The sequence below is a fragment of the Lissotriton helveticus genome, chromosome 7, assembly GCF_964261635.1.
Source record: "Lissotriton helveticus chromosome 7, aLisHel1.1, whole genome shotgun sequence".
NCBI classification, from domain to species: Eukaryota; Metazoa; Chordata; class Amphibia; order Caudata; family Salamandridae; genus Lissotriton; species Lissotriton helveticus.
Window position 1 is genome coordinate 991,869,397 of NC_136068.1, and position 24,500 is coordinate 991,893,896.

Here is a 24,500-nt window from a genome sequence, read left to right on the forward strand (position 1 = left end):
TAAGTAGCTATCTTTTTCTCTTAGATCTGGTATGGATCTGCTGAAATTCAGAAAGGACCTAAAGTACTTTGCAGCCTTTATGTGCAGTTTACACTGCAATTTCGATCTGGCAAAATACAACTTTAGCCAGGCACAAACCTGTCACTCCTAGGATACGCCCTAAATAGCCTAAAGGGCAGGGTGCAGTGTATTTAAAAATGTGGACATGTATTTGTAAGTTTTACATGTTCTGATAGAGAAAGACTTCATTTTTTACTATGGCAAGTCCTGCCTCTCCCATTGGATAAGTTTGGGTTACCTTATTACATGTAATAAGTTATGACTTTCAATTGGGAGCAGGTATGAATGTCTTTTTTGTCTCCAAAGAATTGTAATTTAAAATCCTCTTTAACGGTAAAGTTTGATTTGCAGTCACAATTCTGAAAATGCCACTTTTAGAACATTTTTTTACAAACAAACAAAAGCCAGTACTCACATTACTTTCCAAGCAAAAAAATTACAACTAGGTGCACAAAATGATCGTTTCCTCAGCTTCTTTTAAACATTATTTGTGAAAAAATATATGTGTGCTATTTGTACAGTTTCTGTCATCAACATTAGAACAACACACAAACAAATTGCGGCAAATCAAATCAAGTTTCTAAGATATCCACACATAGTAAGACATACAATTAATTGTTTACAAGACATTGATCATGCAAAATCAGAAAACATTGAATTGTTAATACACCTAAACATTGATGTGCTAGTTCTGAATGTCTCCATTGGAGCCAATGGTGGCTTTAAATGACACTTAAGGCTTATGGCCAATCATCCAAGGCCAGGGGGCAGAAGCGTATATTGTATTCACCTTCAATAAAAACAGGGATTGAAAAATGTGGAAAGTTCCAAAGGACATGTTCCCTGTATGTCAATTCTTCTTTTCAATACTTTTAATACATAGATGAGTGGTTGACATATTTGAAACCCAAAACAAAGACACAAGGATCTCCTCAGGACCAAGATCTGCTGGAGAATCTGCTTTTATCCGGTGGACTCAAAATCCTCGGTACCCACGTAGATCCAATTGCTTTGGAATAATTGGCAAGTGTGAGCATCACAGAGGCACCATTCCTTCACATCCGAAAACAGAGTTCGTCGAAAGTCACTCGTAACTCTTCAAAACCCACAGGTGTGGAACCTCCTGTCAGCAGCCAATGACATTGTTACACACAGGATTAAAGCAGATTGTCCAGTAGTTGTACGGACTATGAGTTACACTATATAAAACTACCAATAAAAAATAAACAAATAAAAACTGTGCAAGAACTAAGGTTGGATGTAAAGCTAGGACAGTGGACAATGAGTGGTCAGTACAGCCCTCATGAGTAGTATCTAACTTAGTGAAACCACACCAAGGGCACATTTTGGACTTTTTTTGGCACTCTCAATCAAGAGATTGGAGAGCATGAGAATAAATGCCCCACTACATTGTCTCTGAAGCTATGTGCACTTCCGAGATGCTCAGAACTGTATCTTTTTTAAAAATGTTTTATGTTTCCTTATTTGTCGGCCTCATGGGCCATATATGTCTTGAAAAATGAATAAAATTTGTTTAAAAAATCTATGTTTTTGTGGTTATTGATAAACCACAATTATTAATAATTTCTCGAGGATCCAGCCCTCTTGACTCTAGATTGACTTGGACTTTAACTGTGGCAGTCTCCACAGGGACACTAAAGTCCTCCAAATTTCAGAGCCTTCTATACACCATAAAAGTCACTTGCACTTAGGGACAAATTTACAATAGAAGTGACAGAGCACGGTGGTAGCCTTCTTGGCTCAACGCTTCGTTCTGCCACTTGCGAAACACAGGGTTGCACTATGTTTACAACAATATGGTGCAGCCCTGTGTTTCTCCCTGTGCTGGTGTTAAATTTAGCTGTCTAGGGCCAATGCAGGCACCCTTCCCCCCTTCGTACAAGGGCGTCTGTGTGGCACGGGAAGATTGTTTATATGCACATAAACAATCTTTAACCCCTTCGATGCTTATGACGGAACGGTTCCGTCATCAGCGTCGGTTGAGCTGTGCTGATGACGGAACCGTTCCGTCATGACCACACACGTTTTTTAGAGCCTTCAGCACAGCGCAAAAATTTGCGCCGAGCTGAAGGTGTTAAATGGCATTTTGTAACTTCTATGCAGCAGCACACATAGAAGTTGCAAAATGTAATTTTTTTAAATGATTGTTTATGTGCAGTAAGGGACACTTTCCTGCACATAAACAATCAATGGCGTTTTGCTGTTCCCATGTGTGCACACATGGAAACAGCAAACAATTAGAAGAAATTAAACATTTCTCCTCATTGCACCATGGTAAGACCATGTTTTCCCTGGTCTTAATTTTGGCAAAGCCCCATATTTACACCACTCTTGTAAATATCGGGCAGCGTTAAAATCAAAGGGTGTAGCGGTGTAACGCCCACCACAACCCCCACTGCCCTCACCCTTTCACGCTAAGTATAGTGTGAAAGGGGGCCTTATTTACAAGGCAGCATTAAGCCACTTAACGTGGCCCAACGCTGCCCTGTAAATAAGGTGAAGCCCCTATCGCCACCACAACGTCGTGAAATATGATGTTGTGGTGGCGATAGGGGCTTGTATATATGCCCCTTAGTGTGCAATGCCCTCTGTACAAGGGCAAATACCGCATGCGTTCCTACTTTTGACGTTTCATTCCGATGTAAGGTAGTTTATTGAAACGAAACACTCGAGAAGGCCTCTACTGTAAATGCTTTTCGCTTCATTGATGGCTACAGCTCTGGACTATCTCTGCCCGATGCCCTCTGTACAGAAACTCGTTTTCTGTGCCAGTAGGACGGGCGCCTTCCAGGAATATTCAGAGATGACAGGTTGTGCCCTTTCAGCTGTAGAAACGCAGCTCCGGTGAATGTGAAGCATCCATTTATATTCTTTGCCTTTTAGTTTTTGTTTCTAATTATAAATGCAGAGCTACGTCTGGCTGTCTGCACAAGAGAACCCCTGACCGAATGAGCTGCTCACTGATATGTATCAATACCTGCTCAACCCTACTTTAAATTGTCCTTCTCTGGCCACCATCACCCTTATGTTATCTCGCCCTCCACAGCTCGCCAGCGCCATATAAAAACATTACAGACAGAACTAAATGTACTCGGAATGCACTATTTTCTCCACATTATTTCAACGGTGCCTTAATTCTGTCTGTTCTGCTCTTGGCACGCCCATATTTTTATTCAATCTTACAATTTTTCTATTGATTTCCCAGCTTGCTATTGCTGTTGGCTCGTCCGAATAGATGAGAAAAACAAGATTACTTTTTAATGAACTTTTTTTAAAGATCTGAATGCCTCAACAATAGGGCCGAAAATTGAATTACCTCTCCATACAGGCCCAATTTAGAAATTCTAATGACTTAGGATTTTAGCTTGAATATTGAACCCTTCCCAAAACTCAATATTGTGTTAAGACAAGGTTAAAGTGGAATAAATAAGGTAATGCCAAATCTTCCATTAATTTGGTCAACGACATGAGGCTGTAGGCGGGCAGGGGCAAAGTTAAGCGAGTGAAGCAATCAAGGTCAACGTACTGCCTGGGTCTCACAAAGAGTGCATAGAAAAGATGAACATAAAATGTTTCATATCTTTGGTGAGCATTTCATTTGTTCTATATTTTTGCTGAAAGGACTTCTGGATGCTTGCTTACCAATGCTAACCACACATAAGGTGAAGGGAAGATGGTTGCAATAAGTACAACCACCAGCAAATGCTCGGGGCAGCTTTTGAACCCATTGTTCTTTTGCCCATCATCCCACCTCAGATTAGAACCAACCACATGCAAATCAGTCTTGACCATGCTCCAATAGGAACAGTACAACCTTTAGCGCCAAGACGCCTCGGCATTAGTGCGCTTTATAAATACCATCTCTCACTCACTCACTCAACTTCCAGGCCAGGTCTTCTCTGAACCGGATCATAAGCAACCCCAGATCGGTTTTGCCCAAAGTCGCCCTGGGCTGCGTTTGATCCGGTTTGTCGGCGATCCGGTCTGGCAGTTCGGTCTGAATTGCTGCAATTGGAGCAGCGGAAAAACTGATTCGCATATGGATGTGTCCCAATTGAAGAAGCACGGTGTGCAAAATAACCATGGACTGGAATGTGGCCCGGAATGAGGTTTAGGAAGGAGTAATGAGAAGTTAAGGAAGGGCTGAGCACGGATTTAGAGAGGGACATGCAACCACCCAAAAAAGAATAAGCCCATTGCTATTCATAAATTGCACTTCTATAGTTACTACAGCTTACCCATAGACCCAAAACAGTCTTAAACATAAGTCCAGTAAACCCACCACCCCACATGGCTAACCAATGGCCTACAGCATCATCCCATTGAAAATAATGTTGGTAGGGACTTAAAATAGAACCCTTTAGGAATTATTATAAAAATTAACTATTTTTCAAATATATGTACAATTATTTTAATTTTAAAAACATTAAATACAAATTATAAACCAATAATATTGGATTCTAAAATAATGTAATTACATTTGTCAATTTAAAAATATATATACCGGTTATACATAATTTTTTTAACTTTCAAATACATAATAAATAAATATAAACATTTAACTTTGGGTGGTTTCCATTCAAATTTTTTTTGACATAATTTACATTTAGTTTAATACAAGTAAATGTTTTAAAAACTTTAATTTAAAATCTAGCTTTAGTGTACTATTACGAACATTTGTAATGTTTTATTAACCTTTGATAAACTTTTATTAATTTCCCTATACGTTACCGTAGGGCAGGGGTACTCATAGTACGGCCCGCAGGCCGCCATCGGCAAGCCTTCCTTGGCGGCCCGAGGACCTTGCTGACATCCTACCTGTGTTTTTTAAAAAAAAATTTAAAGAGTGTCCTGTGTCCACAAACACTGCCGGTTGCAGCAGCACTCTATTTGGTCGGGCGATTCGAGCGAAGGTCAGAGTGGAGATGCAGGGGCGCCAAGAAGAGGTGAAATACAACAATGCCTCATTAACAAGTAAGTGGTCTTTTAAAGACCTGTGAAGTACTCGGGTGCGGCTGGGAAGCTGTCTCAGCCCCAGCTGACACACACACACACGCCAGGCGAGGTGACAGAGGGAGGGAGACAAAAGGAGAGGGGGGAGGGAGGGATAGAGAGAGGTAGACAGAGGGAGGGAGACAGAGGGTGACAGAGAGAGGGAGACAGAGAGAGGGAGGGAGGGAGGGAGGGAGACAGAGGGAGAGAGACGGAGGGAGGGGGAGACAGAGGGAGGAAGGGGGAGACAAAGGGAGGGAAACAGAGGGAGGGAGACAGAAGGTGACAGAAAGAGGGAGACAGAGGTGACAGACAGAGGGAGACAGAGGATACAGAGAGAGGGAGGGGAGACAAAAAGAGGGAGGGAGACATACAGAGGGAGGAGGGTGACAGAGGGAGGGAGACAGACGGAGACAGGCAGAAGGAAGGAGACAGAGGGAGACAAAGGGAGACAGAGGGAGGGAGAGCGAGGGAGACAGGCAGGGGGAAGAGGGTGACAGAGGGAGGGAGGGAAACAGAGAGGGAGGGAGAGAGAGGGAGACAGAGGAAGACAGCGAGGTAGGGAGACAGAGAGGGAGGGAGACAGAGAGGGAAGGAGATAGACGGAGGAAGACAGACGGAGGGAGACAGAGGGAGAGGGAGACAGAGGGAGGGAGGCAGAGGGAGAGAGTGAGAGAAACAGAGGGAGACAGAGGGAGAGGGAGTCAGAGGGGGAGGGAGAGGGAGACAGAGGGAGGGGGAGACAGAGGGAGGGAGACAGAGGGAGGGAGACAGAGGGAGGGATACAGAGGGAGGGAGACAGAGGGAGAAGAAGACAGAGGGCCAGGACGACAGAGGGAGGGAGACAGAGAGAGGGAGACAGAGGGAGGGAGACAGAGGGAAGGAGACAGAGGGTGACGGACAGAGGGAGGTTGAAAGAGGGTGACAGACAGAGGGAGACAGAGAGAGGAAGGGAGACAGACAGAGGGAGGAGGGCGACAGAGGGAGGGAGGTAGAGGGAGGCAGGCAGAGGTAGGGAGACAGAGGGAGGTAGACAGAGGGAGGGAGAGAGACAGAGAGAGGCAAGGAGACAGAGATGGAGACAGAGGGAGGGAGACAGAGGGAGGGAGACAGACAGAGGGAAGGAGACAGAGGGAGGAAGACAGAGGGAGGGAGACAGAGGGTGACAGACAGAGGGAGGTTGAAAGAGGGTGACACACAGAGGGAGACAGAGGGAGGGAGACAGGTGGAGACAGACAGAGGAAGGGAGACAGGTGGTGACAAAGGATGAGAAAGAGAGGGATTGAGAGAGAGAGGGAGACAGTCAGAGTGAGGGTGACAGAGGGTGAGAGAGAGAGAGAGGGGGAGACAGGGAGAGGGAGACACAGAGGGAGGGAGACAGAGAGGGGGGAGACAGAGAGGGAGGGAGACAGAGGGGGGGAGAGGGAGACAGACAGATGGAGACAGGCGGAGGGAGAGGGAGGAAGAGGGAGACAGAGGGAGGGAGACAGCTGGAGGAGGGAGACAAAGGGAGGGAGACAGAGGGATGAGGGAGACAGAGGGAGGAGGGATACAGAGGGAGGGAGACAGAGGGAGAGGGAGACAGAGGGAGAGGGAGACAGAGGGAGGTAGACAGAGGGAGAGTGAGACAGAGGGAGAGGGAGACAGAGGGAGAGGGAGATAGATGGAGGGAGACAAAGGGAAGGAGACAGAGGGAGGTTGAAAGAGGGTGACAGACAGAGGGAGACAGAGAGAGGGAGTTAGACAGAGGGAGGGAGACAGTGGGAGGGAGGGAGACAGACAGAGACAGGGGGAGGGAGAAAGAGGGAGGGAGAGAGAGAGAGGGAGACAGTTAGAGTGAGGGTGACAGGGTGTGAGAGAGAGAGGGAGGGAGAGGGAGAGAGAGAGGGAGTGAGACAGAGAGAGAGAGGGGGACAGTCAGAGACAGAGGGAGGGAGACAGAGGGAGGGAGGGAGACAGACAGAGTGAGGGTGACAGCGTGTGAGAGAGAGAGGGAGAGAGAGAGGGAGTGAGACAAAGAGAGAGAGAGGGAGACAGTCAGAGAGAGAAAGGGAGCCAGTCAGAGTGAGGGTGACAGAGGGTGAGAGAGAGAGAGAGAGAGAGATAGCGAGAGAGAGAGAGGTGTGTGTGTGTGTGTGTGCTGGGTCTGTTGGCTCAATGGACGAAGGCGTCCGCTGCAGGGACCTGTGTTCAACCCCATGGTCACAGTTTATTTTTGCTCTAGACCCGCCCCTCTCCCCCACTGACCCCGCCCACGCTGGTGCAGCCCTCGGCCACAAACCACACTGTAAATTTGCCCCCCGAGAGAACGTTTGTGAGTACCCATGCCCTAGGGAGTTCTTTGCCCCGACTGTGGAGATCCCTGCCAAGTGTGCAGAACTTAAAATATAGTCGTAATGTCACTACCAGTAGTAGCTTTATGGTCATATTTGATGGTTTTACTGACCACTGCCATTTCACAGGAAGGCGATATGTCAGTCTGAACTTTTGAGTAACTTTGCAGTCGCAAATGGTGAATAACCAAAAGTAGTAAAGTTACACAAAAGTGTAAGAGTAACTTTACATGTGTAGATTTACTCATGTGTAAAGTTACCTTTGTGAATAGCCCTCATTGTGTACCAAACTGCACTGTACAATACAAGACAGTATGAGAAAGTATCTCATTACTCATCTAAGGAATAGGATACTGTATGGGAGAGTGCATAATGAACAAATTAGGTACTTTTTACATTATTGCGTGTTGTGTACTATATAAGTATAGCGAGTGTGTACTCTAGTGGAAATGTGTACTGCACAAAAGAGGCTCAAAGTGCAGTTCTGTAGTGTGGATTGTGTATGAATAAAACAGATTTGGTACAATATTAATGGTAAAATCTGCCCATTATGCATACTGGCATTGCATCTAACTGTATACTGCATACTGCATGGATAGGCCGCAATACACAATAATGAACATGATGGCCCTAATGACTAAAGAAATCACGGCATTCCACATTGTGTACTATACGCGAAAGGCACAAACTAAAGATCTGAACATTGAGCGCTGAATGAATAATGTAGGTATTATTCAGTGCTACATAAGTGAGAGGAGTTTGCCTAACGGCTAGGGCGGTTGACCTCGAATCTGGGGAATTGGGTTCGAGTCTCGGCAATGAGGTTGAACATCCTGTGATTCTGGGCAAATCACTAAATTTCCCCGTGCCTAACAAAAATGAATGTGTCCTCGTGTAATGCATCTGGTGCTATGTAAAGCGCTCTGATACCCGATTCGGGTCAAGTTCGTGCTATATAAAACTTAGTAAAAAAAAAACATATAGTGAACAGTATGATTATGTTCCATTGTACACGGGTGAACAGTGCTTAATGCATGATTGAGACACTATGAACAATGCTGCAGTGTGTAGTGTATGGATTGAATTGCATATTGAGCAGTTGTTGCTGGATGCATGAGATGTATGTTTTACTGTACTTCAAATGTGTATGAAGCGGTCCACGCAGCATGAATAGGATATTTATTTATGAAATGGTAGCCATGTTCTTCTTTGTCCACAAAGCTTTTTCCGTTGTCACCTAGTCTCGGTCAACCTCTGTTTCTTAGTCAGGCTCCAAATTAATTGTACACCCACCTAAAACTATACTCATGCCCTAAAAAAACCGTTAACTTTTCAAGCTAGACCTGTTAACAGCTACACATGCATCAACAGATCCAGCATGAACTAATGAGGTCAACAAGCAAGAGTGCAAACTGAACGTACTTACAGTCCTCAGTTACAAGTGTTATGATATAGGAACGGCTGTATGCAATGGCATCCTCTGCCTCTCTCTCTCTTAGCTAAGACCCCCAAATCCCAACACTCACCACATTCTGCAGCATCACAGCTGACCCATCCAGACAGTCCACAATAAATATCCAGGATATGCCACAATCATCCAACTAGTGCCAAAATCTATTTGACCCCATTTCACGTCTATAAACGCAAATACTCTGAATAAAGACTGAAAGCCACGAGTACAGCACCACAAGTATGTACCTTCTTTAAACATTACAACAAAATAAACAGAACAATCATACCAACAACAGTTACCACAGCAAGACATGCTACACTCTCTATATCAAATACGCACACAGTAAGACACCTAGACGCAACAGCCAACACCACGCACCGCGACATTCTGGAACCACTAACAATGACCATTGGTGAATAGCTGCTTGTCTCCCCATCAGGGGCTGACTTGAGTTCAGGGATGCAGAGTCCACTGTAAGTGCAGGTTAAAGTGGTTTATTCCATGCGGGTAAAAAACATCAAGCCTGCTTGTGTACCAAATGAGCCCTTCCTTCCTCATCTTCCATGAGGCACACACATGCCAGCAGTGGTGCCCTACAAAAGCCACCAGGCAGCACATAACATTGGCACGAGTGAGGGAACAGCCAGCGAGGGTCCACCTTTAATATCCTTGCAAAGCAAGTAAAAAGATTATTAGACACTCCATAACTCATTATCCTTTTCGTTAATTGGAGAGTTCCGTTGAGGTCAAGACCTTCTGCTGTTGATTTCCAAGCAAAACGTCACCAAGTGAAGTAAAGTCAATACCTGTCCAGGGAATTTGTGATGAGCAATCAGGATGAGTCCAACCCAGCTGACTCAGGCTCCAGCTGTGCCTAGGGTTACTGATCTTCAAGCAGACAATTTCAATTCTTCAGAAAGAGTGTTTGTGCTAAGTGAAAAATGAAATACAAGCTGGGGTTCATCACAGCTCCTGCGCAATCATGTCTTAGAAGCCAGAGATGACGTTTTATTTCACTTTATAAACATCTTGCGGTATTAATGTTTCAGCATAAAGTCGTATGAATCACGGAATCAAAATCAAATATATCTTGAAACAAAGCCGACTCATACCCTATTGGGGGAAATACAATTCTGTCCACTATAGCTATGTCAAGGGGGAGGTTGTGGTGTTTCGTGTTGAGGAAGGTCTTGCAGAGTCTTTTAATGCACAAAGGCTTGGAACATTCCACTAATTAGATCATTTCATTTTGTGGGTTGTGATAAAACCTTACAAACCGCATTTCAAAACACTTGGGAATAAGCACATTCCACCATTTTGCAATCTTTTTAAACGTGCCATGGTTAATGCTCAACGAATTTACTTCACTATAGAGAGAGCAAATCGGGTGAATTTCCGTCAAGAATTCCCTACTTGAGAAATGCAAATGAGCTGTATTTCATGGCACAACATTTCCCCCGAGGACAATGCAAAAATGAATCAGCTGCTAAAAAAATTGCTTTAAAAAAATCAAGTAATAACAAACGTGAACCATTATTTATTTAGAAAATCAGTCTGTTATGATGAATAAATGATAGTTTAAAAAACAGGTGATTTACAAATAAAAACACTTTAAAGACTGAATTCATCCCGAACAAATGAAGGGATTCTTGATTAGAAAATCTACATCTAGTAAACAGAATCTCCCATATCCCATTGCGGGGAATCAATAATTGTGTCTCATTTTCAGCCTGATTAACAGTATTCTATTTAAAACAAAAACGAAGCATTGGCCCAGCGTTATTTAGGAAAATGGATGTTGAAAAGCAGGACTTTCTTCCCCCCAGGGTACACTGATACTATATGCACAGCACTTAGCCTTGAGTGCCCAACATCAAAATGCCTCAATTTATAGTAATAAAAAGTGGTCATGATCCTACTGTTACCATATACAATAAATCCATTTAAATAGAACTTAACGGAAATTGAACAAACCTTTCGCTGTCAGATGCCTCTCACTCCAACAAGCTCCTTTCATCCCAGAAATGATAAAGTAATAGGCAGCAATTCCAGTTCAAAAGACCTATTTCAACAGTAAGTTCTGGGTGTCTGCATGCAGAGAGACTATTTCACTTTCGTACATTAAGGATTTCCATATCAGACTGTATATAACACTTGTGTAAACAAACGAGGTATGCAGTTCCTAATAAGTAATGCAGGCGGAGGTAAGTGATCTCACAAGTGAACCCTAGTGTGTGGATATTCACAAGGACAGGAGAAGGGATTCCTCCTTTCGGAAAGAGACCCTCACACACCCAACAAACAGGTGTCTTGCTTCATCATTGGGTCTGCTCCTACTCGGGTCGGCGCTGCAATACCCGATCAGGCGCCCATGACGGGGCCTACTTGGCGGAGATCTTTACTCCTTAAGCCGTTGGGTGCAGTGCGTGTGAGGGCCCTAGCGTATGATAAGGGTGTAGGTGGTGATACTATGTATGAGTGTGAATTTAAAACAGGGATTAGTAAACTACTCAGAAGAATTTTAATGAACTGTGGTCAGTACGGATTATGATGTTACAACGCGATCAAAATGATTGCGGTACATCACAATGCATCTTTTACAATGCAAGTCGTTACCACGACTTGCGCTGTAGGGTGCTGGATTTAGGAATAGTAAGATTTACTACTCCAACTCCAGCCTACGTATAGTAGGGAAGGTGTTGGAATAGTAAATCTACTATTCCTTAGTCTAGAGCGCCCTCCAGCGCAAGTCATGGTAACGACTTGAGTTGTAAAAGATGCGTCGTAATGGTACCGCAGTGTTTTGACCGCGTTGTGACGGATGTTTACCGGTCAGTACCCTAGTTAAAACTAGACAAACGCACACTCCCACTCTAAGATATGTGGGAATATGTGCTGGTGTAATAGGTCTGAGAACAAAATGGGGCTGGCTCTAATCAGCAAGGCTGAGCCTATATCACAAATAACAGAAGAAGGTGCCAGTACTGATAAACATAACTTAGGACTATGATTAATCTTCCACAAACAGAAGGTCAAATTCCAGAAAGGGATTGCTTATTAATCGCAATTTTATTTATGGAAGATCAACAATGTTTTATAAAATTCATTTTTACATTTAAGGAGAAAACAATAGGAAAAATCAAGATGAGAACGGACACAAAAGAATACAGTCACTTAAAACGATCCACCATTCGAAACTGCAATCATATCACATTCGCCACACATTCGACACATGCAAACTTGGCTCAAACATACCATATGTTCATTATCTACAAGGGAAAAGAATAAAACTGGAACTGCCTTAGTTAAACAAAACGTTGAGAGTATTTGGTTGAGAAATAGTACAAAACCACGAGATTATACAATTTCAAACAATGATTACAAATAAATGTAAATCGGTAATGCACAATGGATGGCAAAAAGTCTGTAGATGGACGTGACTCTTAAACACAGGGGCAGACCAGTAAGAAGATAGGCCTACGCGTTTCGAATCCCCTTTAATTCTTCGGAGATTCTCATCAGGGCCTCAGGCAACACCAAGGTTGCTCCAACGGGAACTTGTGGTGGTCGGGAACGGGGGGATTTTGAAAAGAAACAAATCGCTCTTAAATGATCAACGTGCCCGAACGGCAAGAAGAAGGGTCCACAGATGGAATCTGGGGTGGATTGGGCCACAGCCGGAAGGACCACGGGGGCCGGAGACTTTACATGTCGGCGTGTGCGGGTATACGGATTCTTCTTCGGAGCAATCTAACCGGTCGGCGTCGCGATGAGCATGCGCGAGTGACCAGTGCTCATCGCGACGCCGACCGGTTAGATTGCTCCGAAGAAGAATCCGTATACCCGCACACGCGATTCGTGCCTGCTTGTGCTGACGCTGCCACCACTCTCGGAGCTGCTTGATTGAAACGGGCTGAAGTGTTTATATCGAACCGCTTCATACAGGACCCAGAGCCTGCATTTTTTATATAAAAAAGACACGCCGACATGTAAAGTCTCCGGCCCCCGTGGTCCTTCCGGCTGTGGCCCAATCCACCCCAGATTCCATCTGTGGACCCTTCTTCTTGCCGTTCGGGCACGTTGATCATTTAAGAGCGATTTGTTTCTTTTCAATATCCCCCCGTTCCCGACCACCACAAGTTTCCGTTGGAGCAACCTTGGTGTTGCCTGAGGCCCTGATGAGAATCTCCGAAGAATTAAAGGGGATTCGAAACACGTAGGCCTATCTTCTTACTGGTCTGCCCCTGTGTTTAAGAGTCACGTCCATCTACAGACTTTTTGCCATCCATTGTGCATTACCGATTTACATTTATTTGTAATCATTGTTTGAAATTGTATAATCTCGTGGTTTTGTACTATTTCTCAACCAAATACTCTCAACGTTTTGTTTAACTAAGGCAGTTCCAGTTTTATTCTTTTCCCTTGTAGATAATGAACATATGGTATGTTTGAGCCAAGTTTGCATGTGTCGAATGTGTGGCGAATGTGATATGATTGCAGTTTCGAATGGTGGATCGTTTTAAGTGACTGTATTCTTTTGTGTCCGTTCTCATCTTGATTTTTCCTATTGTTTTCTCCTTAAATGTAAAAATGAATTTTATAAAACATTGTTGATTTTCCATAAATAAAATTGCGATTAATAAGCAATCCCTTTCTGGAATTTGACCTTCTGTTTGTGGAAGATTAATCATAGTCCTAAGTTATGTTTATCAGTACTGGCACCTTCTTCTGTTATTGGTGTAATAGGTCAACATGTTTCTTGCCTGTTATCTATTGATGGCAATTCCTCAGGACCAGGAATGGATCTACCTACACTTTTTGGTGATGGTCAGGACCTCAGTGAAGTACATACATGACCACCCGTACAGCACCCTAAAAAGTGGTAGTGGCAGATCTATACCCCAACCCTGTTCGAGTCATGGGCTAGCAACATTGTTTTCTGGTAGAGGCAGACACTACAGTGTATTGTCAGTTAAGACATGGAGGACCTTCCGTATCACTACCCAAGTGCTCCACCAGACCAGGTTGCTATAACACTTGACAGTATACACCATGGTCTTTCAAATGCATTCTTGATTAATATACTAAAGGTCTTATTATAACTTTGGCAGTCTTGGAGTGGGGCTGCCACTCCGCTCTGAGTCTGCCAAAGTCATAAAAAAAACATCCGCAAGAGTACGACTTTTAACACCTCTGTAGGGCAGTTCTTTGGCGGTCCCACGGCAGAGCCTTTGAAAATGGCACAGCAATGGGACACCAAAGGCAGCTCATGCAGGTACTGGACAGCCGCGGGCCGTGGAGGGAGTTACGGTGGGGCAGGGAGGCAGGGAGAGGGAGGGGCAGGGTGGAGAGGGCTAAAAACCGGCACATGGATAATTACAGGTAAGTAAACAATTTAAATAATAAAACGAATTTCCTAGCGCGCACTGCATCGCAAAATGCGATGCAGTGCGCGCTACGAAATTCGTTTTATTAATTAAATTGTTTACTTACCTGTAATTATCCATGTGCCGGTTTTTAGCCCTCTCCACCCTGCCCCTCCCTCTCCCCGCCTCCCTGCCCCACCGTAACACCCTCCACGGCCCGCGGCTGGTACTGGACTGTCAAATCCATGCCTGAACTGGGGGTGCCTGCAGACAGGGGGGCACAACATGTGCACCCCTGCATGCAACCTATGCAACTATTTCCAAAAGTGCAGTAGTGAGGAAGCTTGTAATATGCTTGGCGGGCCATAGCGGCCCCACCAAGCATACTGCGGCATCAAGATCGCTACAACACTGCCAGGGATCTCTGATCCCTGGCAGTTATGGCAGTGTCAATGCAATCCGATCGCCCAAGCTGCAATGGGGCGGTCGGATCGCCAGTGGGGCGGTGTCAGCACCACCACTGTGGCTAGGGCAGTCCGATGGGCTGTGGTAGTCATAATAAATACAGGCTAACTTGAGGCATCTTCCAGTGTTTACAGATTGCCTGTTTTCAATCAGTTTCTGCTGTATTCCTATTTTTGTCTTAAATGAATGACCATAATAATGAAAGCAACCCCTGCTGTAAAACGTCGAGGCTGTAATAGGGGTTTTTCTTTGATTATTGACTGTTTGGGGTGGAGGGCACCCCTTTCTCCTGTTTCTCTCTCTTAACTCCTGCTTTAATGTAACGTTAAATAGACAATGGACCTTCTCCAGTCGGCCAACTTCAGGCTGTGCTTCTGTAGCAACTAAATTGTGAGGGCACTCAGACTAATCATTTCAGTGGAAAGTAACTTTACACTCAAGTCTTCTAGCATTACATTTTGTTTTGTATCGTTAGCCATGTCTATCAGTGGAATCTGTCCATGCTATAATCGCAGGTTACAGATCGAGAAGCCTTTAATGAATTGTAATAGAGATAGCAGAAATTGATTTTGCATTTATTTTGTTTATTTTGAATATAGCATTCCTATGTCCCTCTCACTTTGCCAAAATATGCTGGCTGTGAACTCTGTATTAAAAAAGCTGGCCAAGTTCCTCAACACTGTGGCATTCCTTTGGGCAGAGTAGTTACTGGGTTATCGGAACCACTCACACTCAGTTGTTTTTGAATGAATAAGACCAAAAGTATGGAACCAGAAGACAGTTTTTGTTTTAGTCCCAGCCACTCCTTTTAATAAATTGTGTAATCTTGGGCAGCCATTTTTTGAAAACGTATGATAAGAAAGCAGGGCTGGAATCAAAGTAATCATTAGATTGTATGAGTGGAGGACAGAGTACCCTGTCTCATAGATCACTCACTAAAATATGGTGTAATGAGATAGTCACTGTCCTTGAAACAAGGAGTCCTGCATTATGGTGCAGGACTCCTGCTTTCCCGAACTGTCTTACCATGGTCAAATCATGTCCCCTTAATTGCCATTATGTGACACAGTTCTATGAGCCACTGACAACTAGAGCGCAGCTTGAGCCAGATGTCTGTATCTGGCTCAGTTTGTGGTCCTCTTGGGTTCTTGAGCCAAAAACGTGCCTTCATATGCCTTCAGTCTGCCACCAACACTCTAGCCCTATGCACCAAGATTTAAAAACAAAGCATAACCTTTTGATGTAAAACAAGAGAGCAAAAGAGATACTCATCTACTGGCTGCAATGCAGAATGGGAAACAAAAAACCTGGGGTGAATGCTGTCTTTCCTTCATGACCAAATTGTGCTATCGTAGGTAATTGGTTTATTTCACCTTGCCTCCTTTTACTCATTATCATCCACGAGAGCACCTCGTTACGCATTAGTTCAGATTAGGCACTGTACAAAAGCTTTTCATACGTTCGATGTCACACAATAATATATAATAACCCGGGCCACATGAAAGTCGCACGTAAAACCTAACCTGCCTCTTGGATCATAAATACATTGTCGTTAGAGATGGTGGGAGGGCATGGATGTTTCCAAGTATAGGCTTGAAAGCTGTCCGTTCTAATAAACGTCACACGATGCAGTGAAACACTTTGAGCTGCCAGAGACACACACTGCTTTGAATTTTGAAGAGACACCGTCATATTTCAAATATTTATTCCACATGTCTTTAAAGCAGGAGGTGTTCCTAAAGATAGTGGTGAAAGACATTGTGTGCTTCTTTTCCTTTACTTCAGTTAACATGCCCTTTTAACATCTTCCTGCATGTTAGTCTCGGTCTGGTAAACAGCAGCCCAGTGCTGCTTTTCCCCAAGGGAGCCAGGCATAAAGGTCAGACGGCGGCACAATGGTACTCCCACTCTAGGCCCATCCCTGTACTGTTCCTCTGTTCAAAGCAACACCGGCTTTCTTCATTCCTTAGAGTCCAGGTCTTCCTCGCCACAGTATTTACACAATAAGTTTATTCCCCCCACAAACACTCCCAAGTTAAAAGTTAGAGCACTAGATTCCCATCCTTCAATATGGCTGACTTCCTCTACCACCTGCATTATATAAAAAGAAAGTCCACAGTATTCAAATGCTGTTACCAAAAGCCACCAACCAAATAATGTGGCCATTCACAACAGGGCAGGAAGGGATGAGAAACCATACTGTAGCGAGGAAGACTAGGACTCCGAGTAATAAAGATTACCGGTATGTAACCAGGGTATTACCTCCTGGTCCATCTTCCTTGCCACAGTATTTACACAATGAGTTGATACCAAAGCTAGTATCGGCTTCATTAACAATGCAGTGAAAACATATACCAAGAGAAGAAATTGCATCACGCAGTTTAATCCAATCGAGAAAAATATGTTTCATCAGATATAAATTACACCATACTTGTATTCAGTGCAGAAGTAGCAAAAGACACTGACGCTCCTCCTTCAACTTCTAACCTATCTTGTCCTATAAAGGTATGAGGGGACACCCATGTGGCTGAATTGCAGATGTCCTTCATGGAGATACCTTTAAATGCAGCCCAAGAAGGGGATAATGAATTAGTAGATCTCACGTGAATCCGACTGTCCATCTCCAGCCCCTGGGACTCATAAGCCAGCAGAATTGCTTGCTTAATTCACCGACTCAGAGTAGAGTTTGAGGACTTCAAACCATTTCTCAACAGTCCAAAAGCTACAAAAAGATTGCCTAACTTCCTGAAACTATCAATCATGGCTAGTTAAACTAATTAAGACCTTTTCACCTCTAAAAGGTGTAACAATTCCTCATCCTTAGACTTAGGAACAGGAAAAAACACATGCAGCACAACTCTGCCGCTCTGTGAAAATATGAGGATACTTTAGGTATGAAAGTGGGGAGAACCTTCAAAATTACCTTATTTGCCAAAAGCCTCAAAAAAGGCTCAGACCGCAGGAAAGAGCCCAACTCACCAATTCCCCTGGCTGACGAGATGGTCACCAAAATATCCACCTTAAGGGTTAGGAATTTCAGGTCTACTGACTCTAGAGCCTCAAAGGGCTCCCACTGTAAGGCTCTCAATACTAAAGGTTAGTTCTATGAAGGCGCCTGCACCATAGGTCTCGGTCTTTTCAAAGAAAAGGATTTCAACAATCTAGACACCAGGGGCTCCAGATTATCAAACAGAGGACTTCTAAAAGCTCGAAGTGCTGCCCACTGAGGCCAAATGGTCGTATTGACCAAACCAATGTAAATCAATCTGACAAACAACCCATCACTTTCTTGGGTTCCACAACATCAGGTTCAAAACCCATCCATACACACCATTTACCAAAATGTACCCAATGTTTAGCATATGCCTTCAATGTAGAAGAGCATCTAGATTGTTGTATCAAATCAGCCACCACCATAGAACACACTCTAGCCATCAGACTCAACCTCTCAACAACCAGGCCAGAATATTTATTGTCTGTAATTTGTTGACTGGGAGCTGGGGACTCATCAGTGGATATGGATGACAAGGAATGGCCCACTGTGGCTGAACCACCAATCCTAACGACAGGGGAAACCACGGGCACTTCAGTCACCCGAGAACTGCTAGAACCACGACGACCTTGTCCATCCCGATCTTCTGTAACACTTTGCGAATCAGCGTAATTGGGGGAAATGCATACAACAGCCCCACCAGCCATGTGAACGTCATGTCCACCCTCCAAGCCACCTGGCAAGGAATCATTTTGCAAAAGAAAGGTAGCCTTGCATTCTCCTTTGTGGCAAACTGGTCTATCCTCATAAGCTCAAACGTTTGCTGCATTTGCAGGAATGCATCCATTGTCAATGACAATGAGCTCATCGAAGGAAAAACATGACTAAGCTTGTCAGCTACCCAGTTCTGCTTCCCGGGTAAGTAGATGACTGACAGAGACCAGAGCTCCTGTTTTGCCCAGCTGCAAATATCCTGACTCAGTTGACTGAAGTGTTACACCCTTCAACCTCCCTGGTGATTCAAATATCCCATGACCACCCTGTTGTCCATATGTGCCTCTACATGATGATTTGCCAATTGAGGGGCAAACGCCAGGAGACCCAACTGAACTGCCTTCATTTCCCTGTAGATGGATGAACAAGCAGACTGGACCTTTGACTTTTTCCCCTGAACTGACAAATCCTCCATGGTTGTACCCCAGCCCTGCTTGCTGGTTTCGGTGGCAACAATATTGGAGAGGACTACATGGAAAACATTCACTTTGAACAGATTTGCCTCATCTATCCACCAGCTTGAAATCTCCCTAAGCCATGTTGTCCGTGGAATATTCTGAGTATAGTCCTGAGAACTCGGCAACCAGTGGGACAGCACATGATGGATCATAGCTCATAAGGTAAGTATGTAGGTGTGCCCAAGGAAGAACCATAAGGGAAGCTGTCATGAGGCCTGGAGTCCTAACCACTGTCTCACTGGGGGACACTTCTGTGCTAGTAACCCCTGGACTTCCACCACCAGTGTCATTTTTTGTTCCACTGGCAGGAAAACCTTCCCCGCCAATGTCCTGAAATGCCACCCAATAAAAGCCAAATCTTGCATCGGGGTGAGACACGACTTCTTGTGATTCACAAACAATCCATGATCCTGTAACATACTGCAGACCGCTAGGACCTTCTGTTCCGCCTTAGAAAAATAAGTAGAAATTAGCAAATCATCTAGGTACAAAAAAAAACGTAATCCCCTTCATATGCATTACAGCAATAAGGAAGCCAAGCATTAACCAAGTGGCAATACCATGAACTGATAATGCTGACGCTGCATAATGAAGCAGAGGAATCTCTATGAAGTCTGATGCACTGGCACATGCAGATACACATCCTCTAAGTCCAAAGATGTCAGAAGCTTTCCCTGGTTGATAATGGGAAGAATATTCTAAAGCAACATCATTTTGAATTTCACATAGGGTAAGAACTGGTTCAACCATTTCAGACCTACCACAGGTCTGAGTTTACCAGAATGTTTTTAGAATATACTCCCTTCCTCTTTATAAATGCTGTAGAGCAATGACAGCTCCTTTTTAGGTCGAGCCAATAGAAGCAGGGCACATGAGCTGCTCGCTTTGTGAGGCATGCAGTATTGAGTACTGAGTGGCAGCTTTGTGGAGGCCCGTCCACTCTCCACCGATTGGCTTGTGTCTTTGTCCAATGTAAAGGCTGTCTTCTGATTCATTTTGAGGCTGGTTAAACCCTCCTTATGACGGCTATGTCATCATTTGTCACCTCACATGGCTACTGACCCCTTTACTTCGAGTGTTACACTCAACATGGACGGTGTGCACTTCATTGTGCCCCCTTCTCCCCTGACGGCACTGGGCCACAATTCTTTCCTCGCAGTTTCCAGCCCCGTTCCCCTTTATTTCTTGTCGTGCAGTGTGCCTGTGGGGGCATGGTCGGATGAGTCGACAGTGTTTGAATCCACTGGAGGTGTCTGACAAGAAGCGTCCCACACATGTGTCTGAGGAGCCTTCGTATGTCTGGCAGCGGCATCTGCTGAGCTAGATCAGCACACAAGTCTTTACCAGCAGACTGCCCTCTCAGATAAAAGGCTGGGCTCCTGAACCTGTTAACTCTACCTCTCTACCAGCTGATGAATATGTCATGAAGTGATAGACGGGACAATTATTTTAAAAACTAGGTGTTTTAGACAAAATCCTTTTAGAAATGTGCAAATGATCCACCTCTTGCATCTAAAAAGGCATAATTTCCAAAATAATTTCAAAAGACATGTGAAACCACCCTTCTTTATCGAGCCCCCTAAAGCTTCTCTTCAAGCCGTTAGCTCTGGGAATAGTGAATTCGTTCGTGACTCCGTTGTACATCAGCCAGCCTGTTATGACGCAAGTCGTGAAAAGAAAGATGGCTGTATGCGTCATCTCGCTCCTTGTGGCTCCGGCTCAAGAGCTGGATTTTCCGGCGTTTGCCCGGGAGATCTGGGCTCAGATGGTCTGCCTTCCCAGCTCTGGGAGAGCGGTGCAGCGCTGAAGGACTCCCCTCATTGTGAAGTGCATGGCAGGGCTGGCCGTAGAGGGCAAACAGGCGTGTGCCTTCCAGCCACTGTCAACTGCTCAGAATCGAAGAGGCTGGTTCCAAATCTGCTCCCTACCGAGGGTGCTTGGGCTGGATGGAGGGGCCCCACACACGGAGTCAACATACACCAAATAAAAGCCCTCCTCCCCCCCCCCCCAACCCCCCCGCCCAGCTCCCCAAGTGCCATTACTGTAAGCCTTTCATTACATCCTCGAGGAAACGTATCTTGCTGTTGCTGGTGCAGGCTCAGCTATGGAACCGGCTGTGCACGGGCACATCATGAAAGACGTGCCTATTGTCCTCTGGAACTTTCCCACACAGCTCCCTGAAGACTTCTCTTGCCTTTTCTCCGCAAAGTTCACATACGATCTGACACAGTGGAGGGCGAAGCGGAAATTATTTCATATCTAATGCTGCCTCCTTGATGGGATGTGGCGCAGGCGATTGGGTTGGCGATTGCTTTACCTGGCTGATGGTAGAGGGACTGACTGGTGTGTGCACGTCTTACTACTCGGATACTTTTATACATTGCAGCTTTGTTGAGTCTCTTAACATGTTTGAGGGAGGCGAACTCATGTTCGAGCTTCAAGAACACAACTAGTCAAATCTCATCACGTATGACCGAGCTGGAGCACCGAAACGACCCTCCCCAACATTAGCTTGGATCTGTTCTCAACACTCGGCCAAAAACAGCCCGGAATCCTTGTCCAGCTCAGTCTGTTTATGCCATGTGAAGCCAGAGGCCATCAGCTCCTGCTTCAGTGTCTGAAGGGTGGGGCAGTGTCTCTGGTGAGGCCTAGTCATGTTCAAACTGGAGCTATTTGGATAAACTCCACCTCCTTTAAGCAGCCTGTGTGTGGGACCTGTCCATTCCTCCCAAGTCGCCTCTGGGGGAATGCCAACTTTACAACTAGCCTTTTCTAGAGTATTCCACACACCTCTTTTGTACTGAGCTTCATGGATGGTGGCGCGGTGATGAGATATTTGAGCTCATCACTGTTGGAATGGTGTGCTCAGAAGCTAAAAGGTTTCCCGTTCCAACTCTTCATTAAAGGGTTAAGTTGGCTGTGGAAGTAATTAGACTTTTACGAATTCCTTTTTTCTCAGTCCTCTGCACTCAGAAATCCCTGCAAGTGCGGGTTTGATACCCCTGTATTATCTTAGATGGGCCCTGTGTGGTCGAATCACTCCATTCTTAGATAGACCTTGCAGATCCAATTTTGTTTAGAACGGCTGAGCCCATGGAGACCTGTGCACTGTCGAGCCGGTCCACGCATCTGGTGTTTCAGTGAATGTATCTATTAAATAACGCACCAGACCCGACCATTTCACTGTAGCAGCCCCACGAGGCCTGTAGACTCGCGCCCCCACTCCCCCTGTCTGACCAGAGTCTCCGCCGAGCTGTCCTAGCAATAAAAGCAGATCTCGAGAGGATCTTTAGACTTGATAGGAATAGATCTTTCTCCCTAATCAGAAAGGAAATGATCATGAGTTCATTTCATGTATATTGTCCCTTTGCTAATGCACCAGCACTTATTTCACACTGCAGGGGGTGGGGTGCTGCCGTGCACGTGTACAGTTGTACATGATTATCCAGTGCAGAAAGGGCCCAGGGTGCATCCTTTAAGTCCAGCACAAATTACACTCTATAGCAGAGGTCTTCAAACTTTTGTAGGTTGAGCCCCCCCAGCTGAATTTCTTGAAATGTAGGGCCCCCCTCCACCTGACAGAAATTTCTGGAATCTGGTACACTCACAATTGACCGCCACCCGCATATCTCGGTACCTGTGCCGGCCCCGGCGGGTGGAGATGGCCAGCCTGCTCAGCCTCACCGAGAGGCAGATCAAGATCTGGTTCCAGAACCGGCGGATGAAATACAAAAAGGACCAGAAGGGCAAGGGGATGATGACGTCATCTGGGGCCAGTCCCCCAGCAGGAGCACGCTGCCCCAGTCGATGGGCAGGGGGTACCTGAACTCCATGCACTCCCTGGTGAACAGCGTGCCCTATGAACCCCAGTCGCCCCCGTCCTTCACCAAGTCGCACCAGAATGCCTATAACCTGCACACGTCATATCCGCCTCCCCTCAACAACTGCCCGCCTCCCCAGAAGAGGTACTCAGGACGGCAGCTGTCACGCCGGAGTACGAGGCCCACTCACTGCAGGGCAACAATGGCTATGGAAATCCGCATTTACAGGGAAGCCCCGTCTACGTGGGCAACAGCTATGTGGAAAGCATGACTAACTCGGGGCCCTCCATTTTTGGTTTAACCCATCTCTCCCACCCTTCCTCGGCCAGCATGGACTATGGTGGCCCTGTCCATGGCCTCCAGCCACCACCATGGACAGTGCGACCCTCACCCTCACCCTCACCCCACATACACAGACCTGTCCTCTCACCAGCCTTCTCAGGGAAGAATGCAAGAGGCCCCCAAACTGACTCACCTGTGAAGGACTGTCCCAAGACTCTCTTTATGTACTTATCGTCCAACAACTCCGTTTTATTCAGTTTTTTAAAAATTCTTTGTCAATGCATTTTAAATCGTTTTTTGTGACATAGCAATATATGTTGCTTAAATTGCTCTTTTATTCGTGCCCCCTATGTTTTTTGAACTGTAGCCATGTGACTGTATTTGTCACCAGTTTTCATATTTTACCTTTCAGGATTATTTTTATGATAACAGGGTATGTGTGCAGATTGTTTAAAAAGGATCTCCAACGTAAAGCTGTTCGCACAAACAGGGAAGCAATTTATTAATTTTATTGCACTTCTTTTTAAATTGGAAAAAAAGACACAAATGGACGTATCCCAGGACATCGGTTGTGTGACTTCCTGCAAAGTTTGTACTCTGGTGATCACTCGGACGTATTTATTGTTGACCCTCCATTTCTAACATGAAATAATCATACATGTTAAAATATTATTTATCCCCAACCTGTCATATTTATAAGCAAAATGAAACGGCATTCTGGATAGTATGGAGACAGAGTGTTGGGCCTGGTGATAAACTGCATATTGGAAATACTAGGACATTTTTATTTCAAATACAGTCCGCCCCTGTATTACTATTGCAATAAAAAAACAAAAAGAAAACGAAAAAAAAAAGGAAAAACCAACATCATTGGCAGCTTCACACCATCCCTTTGCAAACCGTGCAATAGTAATTGATGTACGACTGAAACAGTGCAGCCCAGCACTGAAATCCGACAGCACAGAAGGGTTCCAGAGTGGGTGAATGATAACCACGTTGCAGGGCGGCCCTGTAGCATCCAGGACATAAGTGCCAGCCCCCGTCCAACTCCACCTGCCTTGCGCAGCTACGTCTTGAGGCACTTACATTTGGAGGGCGAACTATTACCCGATCCGTTTTGCCACGTAAATATCCTCCATAACCCCCCAATTGTCTCCACCAAGCAGTCCATTCTTCCGTAAGTGAGCACTCGGTAAATTACTTACGCGTCGTTCAGAAAGAGAAAGGGAAACATATCATGGCAATGCAAAAGGAAGCTCCACTAATGAAGGCCAGAATAAAAGCATATTGAAAACCTTACACAGGTGTGTGTGCGGGTGATTTGTTTACGTTTGGTGTGATTGCCATATGTATTGAGTGGTATGAATACTAACGAGGTCACGAGGTCACCTGCAGACAGACTAAAGTGCTTCCCTGCAGTGCAGCAATGCGCAGATAAATCGCTGTGTGCGAGGAGGCTTTTACAAGGCACGCATAATGATCA

The 24,500-nt window shown here is 45.1% G+C and overlaps 1 protein-coding gene and 1 pseudogene across 1 annotated transcript in view; one reads left to right on the plus strand and one right to left on the minus strand.

Moving 5' to 3' along the window:
- Positions 1-23,216, plus strand: part of LOC144767257 (homeobox protein Hox-A3 pseudogene) — a 29,671-nt pseudogene extending 6,455 nt beyond the window's left edge.
- Positions 1-24,500, minus strand: part of GLRA1 (glycine receptor alpha 1) — a 413,241-nt gene that overhangs the window by 256,570 nt on the left and 132,171 nt on the right. The window lies entirely within an intron of this gene.